The 19,521-nt window shown below is 44.6% G+C and overlaps 1 protein-coding gene across 2 annotated transcripts in view; it reads right to left on the bottom strand.

The window, feature by feature from the left end:
- gabbr2 (gamma-aminobutyric acid (GABA) B receptor, 2) overlaps nucleotides 1-19,521 on the bottom strand; it is a 1,824,974-nt gene that overhangs the window by 905,309 nt on the left and 900,144 nt on the right. The gene's annotated exons all lie outside the window — the stretch shown is intronic.

The following is a 19,521-nucleotide window of genomic DNA, read 5'->3' as shown; positions in this document are numbered from 1 at the left end:
ACCTTTTTCATTTGAATGGTAAAGAATATCTAATAGTGATTGACTACTATTCTAACTATCCTGAGATGGCACTGCTCTCAGGCACCACAGCAAGCAGTGTCATAATGCATGTGAAGTCCATCTTCGCCAGACATTGAATTCCCAGGATTGCCGTTAGTGACAATGGTCCGTGCTTCAACTGTAAGGAGTGGCAACAGTTTGCAGCACAGTATGACTTTCAGCACATCACATCCAGTCCTTTGTATGCTCAGTCAAATGGTAAGGCAGAAAAAGGTGTTCAAGTTCTCAAACAGCTACTGAAGAAAGCAACAGAAAGCAAGTCTGATCCTTATCTCGCCCTGCTGAGCTACCGAGCCTCACCTTTAGACTCTGGTTCTTCACCTGCTGAACACCTAATGGGTCGCAAGTTGCGCACCACGCTACCCTGCTGTGCAAAAGAAAAGCAGAGTAAGGAACTAAGACAGAGACTTCAACTGTTAAAGCTGAAACAGAAATCATACTATGACAAGTCATCCAAAACTCTGAAACCATTGACAAGGGATGATGTTGTCAGGATTGAGGATCCAGATGCATGGAACAGGAAAGCTACAGTTCTTGAGGAAGTAGGACCAAGGTCATACACTGTTAGAACTGAGGAAGGACAGATTCTCAGGAGGAACCGCCGTTCTCTCCTAAAAACACAAGAGACTATCCAAGAGCAGATTGATGACAATGCCACAACTGCATCTTGTCAATCACCACCAGAACAATCTAACACAAACACACATACAGGCTCTCATGAAAACACATCAGACTTACCTGTGCTGAGAAGATCCACACGTGAAGTAAAAAAGCCTGATAGACTTAATCTTTGAATATAAAGTAAAGCTTTGAAAATGTGTTGACTGTTGTGAAAATGTTTATGTTTATAGAGCACTAACAAAAGTGTTACTGATATCATCTTTATTGTTTTTCTTCAAAGTTGATTGATATTGATTTTGTTTAACCTCAAAGAAAGGGGGATGTAATGATCAGTAACATGTCATTCTAGAATGGTACACTAGGTGGAGCTGTATGTTGCTGTATGTTTAGCTGTATATATAAGAGTGGGCTACCCACGATGCACTAGGCTACCCACAAGGCAGTAGTCAAGATGGATGCTGTAGAAGTCCACATGGCATGAATAAAGTGATGAGCTAGAAGCTAGCTGTTCATAATGAAAATGACTAGTTATTAATGAACATAACAGTGAAGTCAAGCATAGGTCCCTTGCAGTCAGAGTCAGGGGAATTTATAATGGGGAACAAAGAAATGGCAGACCAATTAAATACATATCTTGGTTCTATCTTCACAAAGGAGGACACAAATAATCTCCCAGAGATGTTGCAGAACATAGGGTCTGATGAAAGGGAGGAACTGAAATAAATCAGTATTTGTAGGGAAATGGTGTTAGGGAAATTGATGGGATAGAAGGCTGATAAATCCCCAGGGCCTGATAATCTACATCCTAGGGTACTTAAGGAAGTGGCCCTAGAAATAGTAGATGCATTGCTGGTCATCTTCCAACATTCGATGGAATCTGGAACAGTACCCATGGATTGGAGGGTAGTTAATGTTACCCCACTATTCAAAAAAGGTGGTAGAGAGAAAACGGGGAATTACAGACCGGTAAGCCTGACATCGGTAGTGGGGAAAATGCTAGAGTCCATTATAAAAGATGTAATAGCAGAGCACTTGGAAAACAGTGACAGGATTGGACAAAGTCAACATGGATTTACAAAAGTTAAATCGTGCTTGACTAATCTACTGGAATTTTTTGAGGATGTAACTGGTAAAATAGATAAGGGAGAACCAGTGGATGTGGTGGATTTGGACTTTCAGAAGGCTTTTGATAAGGTCCCGCATAAGAGATTAGCGTGTAAAGTTAAGGCACATGGGATTGGGGGCAAGGTTTTGACTTGGATAGAGAACTGGTTGGCAGACAGGAAGCAAAGAGTTGGAATAAATGGGTCTTTTTCCGAGTGGCAGGCAGTGACTAGTGGGGTACCGCAGGGATCGGTCCTAGGACCCCAGCTATTCACAATATATATTAATGATCTAGACAAGGGAACTAGATGTAATATCTCCAAATTTGCAGACAACACAAAGTTGGGTGGGCGTGTGTGCTGTGAGGAGGATGCCGAGAAACTCCAGGATGATTTGGATAGGTTGGGTGATTGGGCAAAAGCATGGCAGAAGCAATATAACATGGATAAATGTGAGGCTATCCACTTTGGTGGCAAAAACAGGAAGGCAGATTATTATCTGAATGGCAATAGATTGGGAGAAGGGGAAGTGCAACGAGACCTGGGTATCCTTGGCACCAGTCGCTGAAGGTAAGCATGCAGGTGCAGCAGGCGGTTAAGAAGGCAAATGGTACGTTGGCCTTCATAGCGAGAGGGTTTGAGTACAGGAACAAGGATGTCTTGTTGCAGTTGTACAAGGCCTTGGTGAGACCACATCTTGAGTATTGTGTGCAGCTTTGGTCGCCTTATCTGAGGAAGGATGTTCTTGCCATGGAAGGAGTTCAGCGAAGATTCACCAGGCTGATACCTGGGATGGCAGGAATGACGTATGAGGAGAGATTGGGACGATTGGGCTTGTACTCGCTGGAGTTTACAAGAATGAGAGGGGATCTTATTGAAACTTATAAAATTCTGACAGGACTGGACAGACTAGATGCAGGAAGGATGTTCCCGATGGTCGGGGAGTCCAGAACCAGGGGGTCACAGTCTAAGGATAAGGGGTAGGCCATTTAGGACAGAAATGAGGAGGAGGTTCTTCACCTAGGGAGTGGTGAACCTGTGGAATTCTCTACCACAGAAGGCAGTAGAGGCCAATTCATTAAATATATTCAAGAAGGAGTTGGATATATTTCTTAAGGCTAAAGGGATCAAGGGGTATGGGGAGAAAGCAAGGACCGGGTACTGAAATTGGATGATCAGCCATGATCGCATTGAATGGCGGAGCAGGCTCGAGGGGCCGAATGGCCTACTCCTGCTTCTATGTTTCTATGATGTCAGCAGCCAGTGAAATGACATCATGAGCATCATGGTAACGTTACCCATTCTTTTCATGACACTTTGAATTCATTTCTTTACTCTCCCACAGGTCCATCAAGTGCCACCCCGCCCAACTGTCCAGCTGGAGGAGGTAGATGATTCCTCAGAGGAGCCTCCAGCCTCTGAGGGTGCATTGTCAACAGACCCATGCGCAGCCAGCACCAGCGCAGATACGCACACCTCTGTGGGTCCAATTTGAGATAGAGTAGTGTTGTCACCTGGTGTCTCACACATCACAAGTGAGAAAGAGCAGATGGTGGAGACAGGGACAGCAGTGGAGACTCCTCGCCAGAGGGCGCAGGACGCTCCCAGCTTAGCTGAACTGCATGCAGATGCTGAGCTTCAGGGGCCATCCAGAAAGAGGGTGATCCTGGAGCGGCAGCAACAATTGCATGAAGCTCTGGTAGCTTTTGCAGCCGCGATGTCTGTAAATGTGCAGATAATGGGGGAGTCCATCTCCAACATGAGCACCTCCATGTCGCAGGCGATGGCGACGATGTGCTGTTCCATGGAAAGGATGGCAACCTGCATGGAGCAGCAAATACACCACTCACATGGTCACATGCTTGCTGTGGACAACAGATGGCAGGCACTCATTGACTTCATCTCAAGGAGGGATACTAACGTAGACTTGGGCGTCCATCGGCCCACTGATGTGCTAGCAGGGAAGTGCAGTGGCCCATGAAAGGGATGATGGTGAGAGGGGACATGGAAGTGGGGGCTCTTCTCAAAGTGCTCCCACTTCTCTCACATTGCCTCCCCCTCAGTTAGAGCCCCACCTGCTGCCTTGGATTTTGATGGCTGAGTCTGTCCCGGCACAGTTGCAGGAGGAGCAGTCTTTGGCAGGGCCTTCACAGGCTCCAAAACTCAGAGGACGTCTGCTGAAAGTGTTAAAGCAGTCGCATCAGGGACATGAGCAGCCTGCCTCTACCTCTGCTGAAGCCACATGGGTTACACCTCGTAGAAGCACGCGGAATAGAAAAAAGACACAATCGTAGAGGCACAAGGGTATGCAATTGGGTGTGTGAAAAAATGTTAATGTTTAGTTTCAGCTCATCCAAAAGTGAGTCAGCAAGAGCCTTTCCATTAGGCAAAGAAGCAAGTATAATGTGGGAGTATTTGTGTGTTTTTTCCAGCTGTCACCTAATGCCCTCGCACAATGGCCACTGAGCTTCCGCCTCCCCTTCACAGGCGAGGTACCCGAGGTGCGTGAATCCCGTGTGTAAAAAGTTAAAGTCAAAACTTGATGTTAAAAGCCTCTTAAGGGTCTCTCAACAAGCAGTTAAGTACTTCAATGAGGTCACCTGCCTCTCCCGGGCGGGTCCGTGGTGCACTGGGAAACATGTCGGAGTTAAATGCGGAAGTCGGCGGGCTGTTGGCGGGTTCCAAATGTGGTCAATTTCTGTAACTTTAACTGCCAACCTGCCCCCAAACTCGCACGCTTGGCACTGGGAAAATTGTGGCCACTGTTTTGCCAGAGCTTAGGGGGCGGGTTTGGAGGCGGATCAGAAATGATTGACGGCGGGTTGGGAACCCGCTGCGAATCCATCTGTAAGTAAGTTTCCGAAGTGTCGGGTCTGTGATTTCAGAACAGACCCGACATCAAGCAGCGGGTGAGGCATTTAAGATAGTTAATTGTTTGTTAAGTACTTGTTAACTACTACTTTGCCACATAATAGCAAAATACTGCGGATGCTGGAAATCTGAAATAACAACAGAAAATGCTGGAAATACTCAGCAGGCCAGGCAGCATCCGTGGAGAGAGAAACAGGGTTAACGTTTCAGGTCTGGCAGCCTATTTCTATTTTCCCACATTTTTAACGGGTTTCCTGTCAACCGGAAATCACGTCAGGTAAGTAGGTCAGGTTCTCTGTCTCCCTATTGCTGTGAATAGGTGACAGCTGCAAAAGTGGTATGAAAGCTACCATTTCGCAGCTGGTCACATTCCAATGTCAGAAGCTTGAGCTTTCAGGACTTGGAAGACACTTTTGAGCTTTATGCAGTTTGGAAGTGTTTGGAGAAAACTCTCTATCCACTGTCACCTCCTTGGAGCAAGCTCTCTCACAATTGACAGATCGCTTCTGTCATCTCAACTTCAGCTGCCATCTATTCCAGCAAAAATCTCACCTTGGTCCTCTGAATCCCTCCACGATCAGCCCCAACACCAACATCACCAGGCACAGCAACAACAACATCAAACTTCTCCGCAATCATCCGATGCTGCACAGGACACAGGGCATCAGCACCCAAGGAGGTCAGTGATGGCCTCACCATGGCCAGATGTACTTCACTTGATGTTGTACACCCTGGCTACCACATGATATGCCAGGTTAACACCACCCCACCCCATCACCATAAAGCATCCCTACAATGACCAAGCTGTTCCTTTCACACTCATCACCATCGCAGGGAATACCGTTATGTCTCACCATTCACTGCAACTCACTAAGACACTTCCAAAGGTGAGCACAGATCGGTATAATAAGGCATAAAATAAAGATTGCAATGCTTGACAACATATTAACAGAAAATTGCATAAGACACCCAAGTGCCTACCCTTGTGTGTTGTTAGTTGGTATGATTGGGCTGGGATGAGGGTGAGGGGTGGCTAGTGAGATGGGGAAGTGATAATGTAGATAGAGAGGGATGGGTGGAGGTGCAAGGTAAGTTGGTGTGAGTAAGGATGTGCAGGAGTAGGGTAGGGAAGGCAGAGTAATGGGGATGTGATGAGTGACACAGCAGGATGAGGTTGAGTGTGGCTTTGCAGTAACGTCTCGTGATCTACTGAGATCATTGAAAGGTTTGCGCCACTGCAGCCTGGTCCTCCTGACAACATCCCTGCTAGTGCCCTCCTGTTCAATGTGCAACCAGGCTGCGTTGGTGTCTTGAGAAGGTCTCTTCCACCCATTGGAAGGGAAGAGAACCTCCCTGCGTGCTGTGACTCCCTCCATAAGCATATGGAGGGAATCATTGGAGAGCATGGGTGCAAGCATCCATATTTGTGCACTGCTCGTCAGTGTTTGCAGCATCTCAATGCTGTAGAACACTGGCAGCACAACTATCAAAATGAATGTGGCCATGGTCCCTTAAGGAAACCGGCTGATGATGTGACATCAAATGATATCATCAGACCCGCTTTCCTTTAATTAGCCGGGAACCCCGCAGGATGGGCTTAACAAGCCCTATTAACAGAAAATCCTTTTGACAGAGCAGCTGCAGCTGGGAGCAGCACCGGAACACGTCAATGAGCTCTCCCGCCACGAACCCGCCTCTGCTGGGAAAATCCAGCCCTGTGTGTGTGAAATCCTGTAATGATTATACATCTGTTGTAGCTTTAGTTGGTGTTTGAATTATACTCTATAGACTTCAGAAAGCAGTTTAAGCTGAGAAAGAGATGGGGGCGAGAGAAACAGACAGTGGTCTAGAAATTCGAGTAGGCCGGAAACCTGCCGGTAGCACCAAGGCTAACAGCTGCCTGCAGAGAGAGCGCAGGCAGCACCAGTATTTTGGTGCTGCCTGTCAATTAACATCAGCGGTGCGGAGAATTTGTGGTGTAACGCGCTCTTTCCAGCGTTAAGCTCAGCAGGAGGCCGAAGGTTGCACCTATGTCCCACTTGCAGTGAAGGAAAACGAGGAAGAAACGAGTGAAGCTGTCGGCCATGTACAGAACAGTTGCCGTATTTGTTACAATAATTTACCTGCCACTCGCTCACCAATCAATGTTACAGCATTGCGTTCAGCTTTTGTGGAGAAAGCTCCCTCTTGTTTAAAGCGCATCAAAGTGACACAAGCAAAGTTCCGGAACCTACCTATGGAAGTCAGCTTTTAAATCAGCTCAGGCTCCGGCTCGCAACATTTCTACAGATGGAAAAAGGGTTCGGTAAATTGTTTATGCAGTTGTGGGGAGCCTGTCAACTGTGCCGGGGAAGTCTGTGGTTTGATTGGACTTCGGGTTTTATGGGATCAGAGGAGAAGTGGGGAAGCTGTGTGTGCACAACACGGCAAATTAATTATTGGAAGTTTGTACCTCTCATTGCGCAGCAGTGTTGGCGAAAGGAAACACAGGTCATTTTTTTTGGCATTGAGCCAAGATGGTCCATTGAATGCCTTCAAGGACTCTCCCCTATCACTTTACCCACACATCTCATTCTAAAGGAACAGAGACTAAGCCAAGTTCTTTATTTTAAATGCTTGTTCAAATTTTTATGAAGCAGGAAGAAAAAGATATAGGACAGGAATGATCAAATCCAGCGCTTTGTAGTTTTTGAAACCATAATACTGTAGTCATAATTTCATTGATATGCTGAGGTCACTTTAGTCACTGGCTTAGGAGGGTCTGACGACTGAGGGGTTTTTTACTATTCCATGGTGAGGAGAGAATGCTCATAACTGATAACTTAAAGAATTTCAATTCACATTTCAGATTTCAGAGATTGAAACACTGAACATCCATAGGTGATCCCTAATCCAAACCTCAAGCTTACTCTTCTGGTCACTCAGAAGTATTCACTTGCAGTATTCTGCATCTTCCCATTTGTTACACAGTCAGTATTAAAATCTCAGACAGGACAGTTTCAAATATGCAAACCACCGAGAAAAAAAATTAAAATTTACCTACAAATCTCAAAGGTTAGCTATCAAGACCTAGGCTTGCGATTAATATAAACACGTGGAGATAATAATCTTGGCTGTCTTACATTCATCAGTTGAAGTGTCTTCATGACTGTTTACGCTGCTGAAATGCTTTTACCGGCTTTGGAGAGGGTGGCAAGAGGAGCAGCGATATCCAAAATGGATGAGCGGGCATCAACTGCTGATTGACGGCACGTTCCAACTAATTACAATACTTTCGGCGAGCGCAGAAAATGGAAGCGTTGCCAACCTGCCGAAAATGGCGGCCGCCGGGAGACATTCTTTTCCCCAAAACGGGCTTTAACGGCCAGCGCAAACACTTCGAATTTCTAGGCCAGTGTGTCTTTTTCATCCTATTGAGTTTTTTTTTAATTTATTCACTTTGAAATCAAACAAAGTATCTAATTATCAATGGATTATCATCTCTATATCAGTAATAGTTAGAAAATGTAACCATTCTAATTACTGACAAAAGCAGAAACCATAGAGACAGAGAAAAGAAGAAGGAGAAAAAATGCAGAAAGACACCATGGGCAGAAAGTTGAAAATCTGGCATAATTGATGGGGAGAACCCATCTGGGACCTCTGCTACTAATCCCACTGAATACTAGCAGCCCCTCCACAATGCGCCAATCTCTAAGATCCCCAAACCTAGTTCTGCGAAAGTCCTGAATGCAACCAACGGCCAGGACATCCCAAAATGCAGCTAAACCCCACATTCTCTATCCAGTACTTTTAAATACCAGACAACTAACTCCAACTAGTACATCTTCCATTCCATCCTGTGATGTATTCTCAGCTTTAAAACTGGTAAGAGTCAAAAATTAAATACATACATAGGATATATATAAGTGTAAGTTCCCTCATTTACATTTTTCACAGAATAATGGACAATTGTGGAATTCAATCTGCAAAGTAGCAGTAAAAGTCCCAGAATACGATTTAAGAAAAATGTAATTTGACTTACTGGGGGCGATTTTTCCTGGCTCATTTATGCGCTAAAGAACCTCCAAGGTGGCCAAAGTGGGGTCTTGAGCTGCAACGCCAGTTTAGCTCCCTTAGCATTCCTCCGGGCAGCTGTTCCTAACGCATGTTTCAACTCCTTTACCAAGACAGCATCTTGTGCTAAATGCAGGCTAAACTGACGTTGCAGCTCAAGACCCCATTTTGGCCACCTTGGAGGTTCTTTAGCTCTTAAATGAACTGGGGAAAATCGCCCCCAGTATGTCAAATTACATTTTTCTTAAATGGCATTCTTTTCTTTTTTATTCTGGGACTTTTACTGATACTTTGCAGATTGAATTCCACAATTGTCCATTACTCTGTGAAAAATGTAATTAATTAAGGATAGGGTGACTGAACACCTCTAAAAATTTCAGCTGATCAGAGCGAGCCAGCATGGATTTGTGAAAGGTAGGTCATGCCTGACAAACCTGATAGAATTTTTTGAGGAGGGGACTAAAGACATGGACAAGGGAATGTCTATGGATGTTATTTATATAGACTTCCAGAAGGAATTTAATAAAGTCCCTCATAAGAGACTGTTAACTAAGGTAGAAGCACATGGAATTGAAGGTAAATTATTGACCTAGTTAGGAAATTGACTGAACAGCAGGCAACAGAGAGTAGGGATAATGAGTAGGATGTGACTAGTGGTGTCCCACAAGAATCTCTGTTGGGGCCTCAACTATTCACAGTATTTATTAACGACTTAGATGATGGCATAAAAAGCCATAGATCCAAATTTGCCGATGACACAAAGATAAGCGGCATTGTAGGCAGTGTAGATGAAAGCATAAAATTGCAAAGGTTTATCAATAGATTAAATGAATGGGCAAAACTGTGGCAAATTGATTTCAATGTAGGCAAATGTGAGGTTATCCACTTTGGACCTAAAAAGGGTACTTTCTAAATGGTGAAAAGCTAAAAACAGTGGAGGTCCAAAGAGACTTGGGGGTCCAGGTACATAGATCATTAAATGTCATGAACAGGTACAGAAAATAATCAAAAAGGCTAATGGAATGCTGGTCTTTATATCTAGAGGACTAGAATACAAGGGGGTAGAAGTTATGCTGCAGCTGTACAAAGACCTAGTTAGACCACACCTGGAGTATTGTGAGCAGTTCTGGGCACCACACCTTAGGAAGGATATATTGGCCTTGGAGGGAGTGCAGTGTAAGTTTACCAGAATGCTACCTGGATTCCAAGGGTTAAATTACATGGGGCGATTACACAAATTAAGGTTGTAATCCCTAGAATTTCAAAAGGTAAGGGGTGATTTGATTTAAGTTTTCAAGATATTAAGGGGAACTGATAGGGTAGATAGAGAGAAACTATTTCCGCTGGTTGGAGATTCTAGGACTAGGGGGCATAGTCTAAAAATTAGAGCCAGACCTTTCAGGGGTGAAATTAGGAAAAACTTCTACACACAAAAGTTCTAGAAGATTGGAACTCTCTTCCACAAATGGCAATTGATGCTAGATCAATTGTTAATTTTAAATCTGAGATTGATAGATTTTTGTTAACCAAAGGTATTAAGTGATGTGGGCCAAAGGCGGGTATACAGAGTTAGGTCGCATATTATCCGTGATATAATTAAATGGTGGAACAGGCTCGAGGGGCTAAATGGCCTACTCCTACATAAGAACATAAGAAATAGGAGCAGGAGTAGGCCAATCGGCCCCTCGAGCCTGCTCCGCCATTCAATAAGATCATGGCTGATCTGATCCGAACCGCCAATCCACTATCACAGAACCATCTCCTGAATCTAACAGAATTAGACACACGAAATAGGAGCAGGATCAGGCTACACGGCCCCTGGGCCCGCTCCGCTACCCACAGGGCCATGACCGATCCGAACCTAGACTCATGTCCAAATTCCTGCCTGCTCCCCGTAACCCTTAATTCCCTTTACTTCTAGGAAACTGTCTATTGCTGTTTTAAATTTATGTAATGATGTAGCTTCTACAGCTTTTTGGGGCAGCATATTCCATGGACCTACCACCCTCTGAGTGAAGTAGTTCCTCCTCATCTCAGTTTTGAAAGAGCAGCCCCTTATTCTAAGACTATGCCCCCTAGTTCTAGTTTCACCCATCATCGGGAACATCCTCCCCGCATCCACCCGATCAAGCCCCTTCACAATCTTATATGTTTCAATAAGATCGCCTCTCATTCTTCTGAACTCCAATGAGTAGAGTCCCAATCTACTCAACCTCTCCTCATATGTCCATCCCCTCATCCCCGGGATTAACCGAGTGAACCTTCTTTGTACTGACTCGAGAGCAAATATGTCCTTTCTTAAGTATGGACACCAAAACTGTACGCAGTATTCCAGGTGCGGTCTCACCAATACCTCCCTATTTTTATATTCTATCCCCCTAGCAATGACAGCCAACATTCCATTGGCCTTCTTAATCACTTGCTGCACCTGGATACTAACCTTTTGAGTTTCGTGCACCAGGACCCCCAGATCCCTTTGTACTTCAGTACTTTCCAGTTTCTTGCCATTAAGATAATAACTTTCTCTACGATTTTTCCTGCCAAAGTGCATAACCTCACACTTTCCAGTATTGTATTCCATCTGCCAAATCTCTGCCCACTTACTTAGCCTGTCTATGTCCCCTTGCAGGTTTTTTATGTCCTCCTCACTCACTACTTTCCCTCCCATCTTAGTATCATCTGCAAACTTTGATATGTTACACTCGGTCCCCTCCTCCAAATCGTTAATATAGATTGTAAAGAGTTGGGGACCCAGCACTGACCCCTGCGGAACACCACTAGTTACTGATTGCCAGTCTGAGAATGAACCATTTATCCCAACTCTCTGCCTTCTGTTAGATAGCCAATCCTCTATCCATGCCAGAATATTACCCCCAATCCCGTGATTTTTTATCTTAAGCAATAATCTTTTGTGTGGCACCTTGTCAAATGCCTTTTGGAAGTCTAAATACACTACGTCCACTGGTTCCCCTTTATCCACCCTATACGTTACTTCCTCAAAGAACTCCAGCAAATTTGTCAAACATGACTTCCCCTTCATAAAACCATGCTGACTTTGTCCTATTAAATTATGATTATCCAAATGTCCTGTTACTGTCTCCTTAATAATGGACTCCAAAATTTTACCTACCACAGATGTTAGGCTAACCGGTCTATAGTTTCCAGCCTTCTGTCTACTGCCCTTTTTAAATAAGGGTGTTACATTTGCAGTTTTCCAGTCTGCCGGGACCTTTGCCGAGTCCAGGGAGTTTTGGAAAATTATTACCAATGCATCCACAATCCCTACCGCCACTTCCCTCAAGACCCTAGGATGTAAGCCATCAAGTCCAGGTGATTTATCCGCCTTGAGTCCCATTATTTTACCGAACTCCTGTTCCTATGTTCCTATGGTTGCCACTTAAATTGCCTGCTAGCGCTCATTAAAGAGGCTGCACAGCATTTTGGTGGCTAGCACTTGAACTATCGCTCTCTCCTAACAGCGAGCAGCTGAATAGGAGTAAACACATTGTTGCTGAGAATTTCGAGCAGAACTTAAAGGCTTACTCAGTTTTCACTGTTCACTTGCTGCTGGAGGTTTGAAGAGCTGTTTTAAAACACATCGGGAGACTTTCTGGGACAGTTTGTCAAGACTTCACCAACACTCTATCAACATTTATTCCAGAAATTCTCTGAGGACTTTACCTAAAAAGAGTGAGTGCTGTGCTACTCTGCCTTAAGAGGTTAAGAGAGGACGAAGGCTGGAGCAGGGAGCTCCAAAATGGCAGTGCTGGTGTCAAATCAGCATTGCATGCTGATTGATGTCATGATCTGCCTGCTGCCGGCGAACATTAGGTACGCGCACACAATCCCCTTTACAAATATGGCATCCGCCGCATTTCCCGTTGTAAGTGTGCGCGTGCGCTGCGGACGCCATCTTGTAGCTTAAAGGCCTTGTAGCACCAAAAAATGAGCACTACCGTGCCCAATTTATTTAAAGAGAGACTACAGAAGCTGAGCTTGTTTATACTAGAGAAGAAAAAACTGAGAGGGATTTTATTGAGGTATGAAGATCCATTAGGCTATTGACAAGTTGATCCCTGTGAAACTATTTAGCATGGCCTCAATAATGACCATGAGAGAGCAAGGGATGACATTCAGAAGAGGGAAGGTGAAATGATTATTTCACAAATAGGGTTCCCAGGCAGACAATCATGGCTGATAACATTAATAATTTTAAGACCTAGTTGGACAGGCATTTGCTGGAAAATCAATTAAGGGATCCAGGTAGTGAATTGTTTGTTCTGTTATTAAATTCTGAGGCTGGCTAGATGGACTGAAATGGGTTTTATCGATTTTGTATATTCCTATCTTCCTCAGGACTGGAATTTACCCAAGGACATTGCAATAAGTATCCCTAGTATATGAAAATGCACTGAGAGGGTGTCAGATACTGTTGCATTAAAGGCCCTCATGTTGCAGAACTTCATACATATGGAATTCAAAATGCATGCATTGGCAAAAAAAAGACAGCAATATGCATGGTACTGGCACCAGCATTAACTGCAAATATAAGACAGGGTTAACAAATTAAAAATTCACTGTGTAGTCTTGCAGGTTTTCAATTGGACCAGATCCCAAACCACAGTAGCACCAGCTTATTGATATCAGCAGCATTTTGGGCCTGAGGTGTTTGCACACATTCTCTGCATGATGCCCCTGAGATCCCACTGTGCTGTTGAAGTCAATGATTGTTACTTACTGTCTTCACTGCAACTTAGCTGAGGTTCATGGAGCAGTCAATGTACTCTGGGCATAGGATATGCACTTATGTAAAGTCTGTAGTCCTGCCATTAAGCCATTTTATGGACTGTCCTATAGCTGGGGATATTGAGATCCTTTCCACTACATCAAACACAGCGGCCATCCTGCAATGCGTATGCAAGCTCCAACTTGTTGATTTATAAAATACAACAGACACAACTTAAGTAGATCTGATTTACGAAGCTCCCCAAAGTGTACCATGCAAATATTGCAGTAGATCTGTGCAGCTTTCAGCTGAAAGCCTGGGCCTTTAATGGAGTTGTGTCAAATCTATAACACATAATATCATTTCAAATGTTCACTCTTTGGGCAAGAGAGGTTGATTGGTGATCATTAAAAATTATCATGTTGTTAAAAGGTACTTACATTGTTAATTACTAGACTTAACTTTTGGTGGCAAGTTTAACGAGCAATTAATGTGCAAATGCACCAACTTCATGAAAATCACGGGGTGGTAAAGGGCGAGATGCCATTTTCATGAAGCTAACGGTGAGTGGGCAAATCGGCCAGCAACTTGTGGTGATTCGCAATTCATGGAGTATCTCTTCCTTGCCACAAGTTGCTGCCCAATTTCTGCATTCATAACGGTGTTCGTCGTTTACACCGTTATTTTTTCAGCACAATCTGGGCCATTGCATTTAAGTGGCTGGTTTATCAAAAAAAACCTGAACACTACAGTAGTGTTTCAGCCCCAGAATGTAAAATCCAAGTTAAAATCTTTTCTCTTTACTTCAAGAATACACTAAATTAGAGAGGGATTGCTATCCTGCTCTGAAACTCTGCAATGAGACACATACCCATTTGAGGACAAGTGTTTGCTTTTGTGGAAGGAAAAAATAAATCTCCATGAGACCCTAACTCTGCCACATAGAATTATAGAATGATACAGCACAGAAGGAGGCCATTCTGCCCATCGTGCCTATGCCAGTTCTTAGGTAGAGCTATCCAATTAATCCCACTCCCTTGTTCTTTCCCCATAGCCCTGTAAATGCTTTCCCTTCAAGTATTTATCCAATTCTCATTTAAATGTTACTATTGAATCTGCTTCCACCACCCTTTCAGGCAGTGCATTCCAGATCACAACAACTCACTGCGTAAAAAGAATGTTCCCCCATCATTAACATCCTGGGGGTCATCATTGACCAGAAACTTAACTGGACCAGCCACATAAATACTGTGGCAACAAGAGCAGGTCAGAGGCTAAGTATTCTGCGGCGAGTGTCTCACTTCCTGACTCCCCAAAGCCCTTCCACCATCTACAAGTCACAAGTAAGGAGTGTGATGGAATACTCTCCACTTGCCTGGATGAGTGCAGCTCCAACAACACTCAAAAGGCTCGACACCATCCAGGACAAAGCAGCCCGCTTGATTGGCACCCGTCTACCACCCGAAACATTCACTCCCTCCACCACCGGCGTACGGTGGCTACAGTGTGTACCATCTACAAGATGCACTGCAGCAACTTGCCAAGGCTTCTTCGGCAGCACCTCCCAAACCCGTGACCTTTTCCACCTAGAAGGACAAGGGCAGCCAGTGCATGGGGACACCACCACCTCCAAGTCACACACCATCCTGACTTGGAAGTATATTGCCGATCCTTCATCGTCGCTGGGTCAAAATCCTGGAACTCCCTACCTAACAGCACTGTGGGAGTACTTTCACCACACAGACTGCAGCAGTTCAAGAAGGCAGCTCACCACCACCTTCTCAAGTGCAATTAGGGATGGGCAATAAATGCTGGTCTTGCCAGCGATGCCCACATCCCATAAACGAATAAAGGAAAAATGTCACCTCTGGCTCTTTTGGCAATTACCTTAAATCTGTGTCCTCTGGTTACTGACCCTTCTGCCAGTTTCTCCTTATTAACTCTATCAAAACCATTCATGATTTTGAACACCTCTATCAAATCTCCTCTTAACCTTCTCTGCTCTAAGGAGAATAACCCCAGCTTCTCCAGTATCTCCACATAACTGAAGTTCCTCATCCCTGGTGCCATTCTAGTAAATCTCTTCTGCACCATCTCCAAGGGTTTGATATCCTTCCTAAAGTGTAATGCCTAGAATTGAACAAAATACTCCAGCTGTGGCCTAACCAGTGTTTTATAAAGGTTTAGCATAACTTCCTTGCTTTTATACTCTATGGGCTGGATTTTCATTGAGGAGGCAGGACGACAACTTTCGGGGTTGTAGTCCCGCCTCCATTGAGTTGTAGCCAACCAACCCATGCGATTTTCACTTGATTGACCTTGTTGAGCCCGCCCAGCGGACTCAGCAGGCCAATTAAGGACCACCCGGCAACAGGTGATGTCACAGATTGACATTTCATCTGTCAAAAGCTTTTGACAGATGAAATATCAGCGTTTCACAGCTGTTTAAAGCTGTCAAACACTGACAATCTGTACTCCAAGTTAATTCCTTCCTTTCAGGATGATTTAGAGATCTCTCCAGAACAGAAAGCTGAATGCTGCAATTTTTGACAGATCGCGACCATTCTGCTTTCTGTGCCGGTGAGATGAGGGACACCCGAGTCCTGAAGGAAGGAAAGCTGTAAAGGTAAGTAAAACTTCTTTAAACACTTTAAACACACCAAACACACTTACCTCCGCACTCATGCACCCATCACTCACCTGAACTCCGGACATCTCGACCCCTCCAAGCCCTTCAGCCCGACGGCCCACCTCGCTAACTTGGCGTGGTTTGGAGCCGTCGGGAATCCCACACTTTAAGAATGAAAATAGGGATTAGGCTAAAAACTGCCTGTTAACTATCTGTTAATTGGCACTAATCCCCTTCCCGCCTCGGGGAGGCGGGTCCCAGTGCGGGTCGGGTACCCGCCTTCTTTGAAACTGGCATGGAGGCGGGTTGGGGGCGGGATGGGTTCGTGCCCCCCGATTTCAAGATTTTAATCCCCCACACGCCTTCAATCCCGCCTCCATGGCTCAATGAAAATCCTGCCCGATGGGCTCGAATTTCCAAGCACCAAGGAGGCGGGTTTGGAGGCGGGAGTGATAGGAAAATTGCAGAATCGGGGGGCAGGATCCCATCCCGCCCCCAACCCGCCTCCATGCCAATGTCCCAGGAGGTGGGTATCCGACTTGTGCTGGGAGCCGCCTCCCCGAGGCGGGAAGGGGATTAGTGCCAATTCACAGAGCTGTCAAACGCTGATTTTTCATCTGTCAAAAGCTCTTGACAGATGAAATGTCAATCGCTGACATCACCAGTAACCAGGTGTCCCTTAATTGGCCTGCTGAGCCCGCTGGGTGGGCTTAACAAGGTCAATCAAGGGAAAATAGCATGGGTTGGCCACAAGTCAATGGAGGCAGGGCTACAACCCAAAAAGTGGGAGTCCCACCTTCATCACGTCCCCATTGATAAATTCGAGCCCTATGCCTCTATTAATAAAGTCAAGGATCCCATATGTGTTTTTAACAGCCTTCTCAATTTGTCCTGCCACCTTCAAAGATTTGTGTACGTACACCCCCAGGTCTCTCTGTTCCTGCACCCCCTTTAAAATTGTACCATTTAGTTTATATTGCCTGTCCTCATTCTTCCAACCAAAATATATCACTTCACATTTCTCTGCATTAAATTTCATCGGCCATGTGTCTGCCCGTTTTATCAGTCTGTCTATGTCCTTCTGAAGTCTGTTACTATCCTCCTCATTGTTTAATACATTCCCGAGTTTTGTAACAGCTGCAAACTTTGAAATTATGCCCTGTATACCCAAGTCCAGGTCATTAATATATATCAAAAAGAGCAGTGGTCCTATACTGACCCCTGTGGAACACCACTGTATACTTCCCTTCAGTCTGAAAAACAACCGTTCACCAGTACTCTCTGCTTTCTGTCCCTTAGCCAGTTTTGTATTGATGCTGCCAGTGTCCCCTTTAATCCCATGGATTTTAATTTTACTAAGAAATTGTATTGTGTACTACTTTGTCAAATGCCTTTTGAAAGTCCATATACAGTAAACTCTTTCGTATCCGGCACCTACGGGATCGGGATGGTGCCGATTGATGAAAAATTCCGAATAACAGAGAGGTAGGCAATTTTTAACACAAAAAAAATTTAAACCACGGACTAACTCGGCCACCGTAGGAAACTCGGACTCGGAAAAACAAAAAATGGATGGATTCGGCAAGATTACCGATTATCTATTTTGCCGGTTATTAAAGAATTCCGGATGATTAAGTGCCATTTAAACAAGAGTTTACTGTACATAACATCAACCGTATCACCCTCATCAATCCTTTCCATTTCTTCAGCAAAGAACATTGTCAAGTTAGTCAAATGCGATTTATCTTTAAAAGTGACTCTGTAAACTAAATTATACTGTCCATTTTATTTTCAAATTTTAAGTTAAAACCAGCAAATATTTTAATTACCAATCACCTGGCTTTATTGATTAAACTATTTTTTTCTCATCAATTTTCTGTGCCAAGTTCCTTTTGTTCTCTCCTCTGCTAAAGGCCTTGACTGTTTGCTGGGGTACAGCTCCATAAGCACTGGTTGCACCCCGATACTTTGCCAAATAGTAAAGTGAGTCAACGGACTGTTTGAGGGTGGGAGTAAGGAAAGGAATCACAGGCAAGTCCATACACGCACACTTCCATTCTGTAACATTCAGGTGCAGGAACCCTGGATGATGTTATCCTCTAATTCAGCAGTGCTAAAGCCAGCTATAGTGCCCCTTCTGGCACCCTGGCTGAGGTCAGAGGGAAAAATTAGCCTGGGTTCCCACTCCTGATCTCAATCCAGCAATCACTGCTGAAATTGTGCATGGGTGGATATCAGATGAGGACACAATCAGGTTTGGTGATGATGCCCCCATGTGGTTGAATGGCCTGTCACTATTCACTGTCAAGACTGACACAATGGCAGCATGGTGGCATAGTGGTTAGCACTGTTGCCTCACAGCGCCAGGGACCCGGGTTCGAATCCGGCCTCGGGCGACTGTCTGTGTGGAGTTTGCACATTCTCCCCGTGTTTGCGTGGGTTTTCTCCGGGTGCTCCGGTTTCCTCCCACAGTCCAAAGATGTGCGGGTTAGGTTGATTGGCTATGATAAATTGACCCTTAGTGTTAGGGGGATTAAATACATGGGGTTACGGGGATAGGGTGGGATATGTGTTGGTGTAGGGGTTACGGGGATCGGGTGGGATGTGTGTCAGTGCAGGCTCGATGGGCCGAAATGGCCTCTATCTGCACTGTGGGGTTTCTGTGATTCTTTCTGTGAATGGGCCGGGTCTTGCTGGAAGCATAATGGTGTGCGTAAATCGGCCAGCAAATTCAGGGGATTAAGATAGATGCCATGTGTTGCGAATCTCCAGAGCTTGCTGGTCAATTTATGCTGCACTGCCATTCGCTTCGTACAAAGCCTCCCCGATATTATTAAGAACTTGCTGAATTTGCACATTAATTGTCCATTAAACTCGCTGCAGTAAGTTAGGGCTGGAACTTAACAGCGCAAGTACCTTTGTACCGACGTGGTAATTATTAATGCAATGCCAATCAACCAGAAAATGGGCAAAAAAAAAACATTTATGGCAGATAAAAAACATGCAAGGTTCAAAAGACATTCAGTGCTCAAAAAGGTTTATCTGTGCTATTTTGTTTCAGTGATATGTGCCAGTGGCAAAACAACTGCTTTGGGTGTATTTTTTTATTGCAGTTTACTGCAAATCTCATTGCAGCTACAGTACCATCCAGTATATCTGCTCACTTACACAAATAAGAGGATTCATTCTATGTGTCATATAAAAAAAGGGAAGAGGTCCTACAAGTAGAATTTAGGGAGTTAGGAGCCAAGCTAAAAAGTAGGACCTCGAAGGTAGTAATCTCTGGATTACTACCAGTGCCACGTGCTAGTAAGAGTACAGAGAACAGGATAGTTAGGCTAAATACGTGGCTTGAGCAGTGGTGTAAGAGGGAGGGTTTTAAATTTTTGAGGCATTGGAACCAGTTTTGTGGTAGGTGTGACCTATACAAAAGGGACGGTCTACACCTGTGCAGA

This window comes from Somniosus microcephalus, chromosome 5, assembly GCF_052327205.1.
Source record: "Somniosus microcephalus isolate GS21.2 chromosome 5, FLI_Smic_1.0, whole genome shotgun sequence".
NCBI lineage: Eukaryota > Metazoa > Chordata > Chondrichthyes > Squaliformes > Somniosidae > Somniosus > Somniosus microcephalus.
The sequence above is the reverse complement of the archived record's forward strand: the minus strand, read 5'-3'. Positions and strand labels throughout refer to the sequence as shown.